The sequence below is a fragment of the Geospiza fortis genome, unplaced genomic scaffold, assembly GCF_000277835.1.
Source record: "Geospiza fortis unplaced genomic scaffold, GeoFor_1.0 scaffold241, whole genome shotgun sequence".
Taxonomy (NCBI): Eukaryota; Metazoa; Chordata; class Aves; order Passeriformes; family Thraupidae; genus Geospiza; species Geospiza fortis.
Window position 1 is genome coordinate 89,469 of NW_005054491.1, and position 888 is coordinate 90,356.

Consider the following 888-nt stretch of genomic DNA (forward strand, 5'->3'; position numbering starts at 1 on the left):
AGAAAGGCTGGACACACCCAGTTCCCTCCATCTTGCCTTCTGAACCCCCATACCAAAAACCCCAAAATCTGCTTTTCCACCCCATGATAACTTCACTATTATTCTACCTAAACTGTTGTGGCTTGCTGATCTTCATATAGGGTTGGTAACTTGCTCCATGGGTCATAATCAAACCCACAGGTGTTTTGGGCTCTGTGCCAGGGTCTCTGAGCCCCCTGGCAGGGTCTTGGCAGCCCAGGACAGCCAGAGGGATGTTCTGGGTTCCCACACATTGGATGGGCTTTAAGGTCCCTCCCAACCCAAACCAATCCAGCATTCTATGGTTAAAAAAAGAACATGAAAACTCTGGATTGAGACATTTTGGATTGCATGGTTACAGAACACAGCACAGCAGCACTGATCCAGAAAAACACATTTCTTACACCTTGCTGCAGCAAATCCTCCAGCTCATTTCAAACCCCCACACTGCGCTGTCGGCCAGCTCAGCAGTGAGAAAGAGCCCTAATAAAAGGCAATTCTGCTCCCAGGGAAGCTTTTCATACACAGTGGAGTCTGAAATTCTTACACTGCTTCCCCTGCTGTGCCTTTTACAAGAGAGATTCCCACTTTTCCAGAAAAATCTGTGTGACACCTTTTAAGTGATGCATTCACTGAATTAAATCAAACAGCCAGCTAGGGAAAATTCAGATCAATTAAGAAGACAAAGCAAATAGAAAGAAATTAAGCACATACATGCATGAGAGCTCTCTCCCAGCAGCCTGTTCACTGATACACAAGATTATGTTCATGGATACTTTTCATACATGCAAAATTAAAATATATAGAATATATAATACATAATAATATACAAATATATTATATTTACATATAATTTTATATTCTATATAG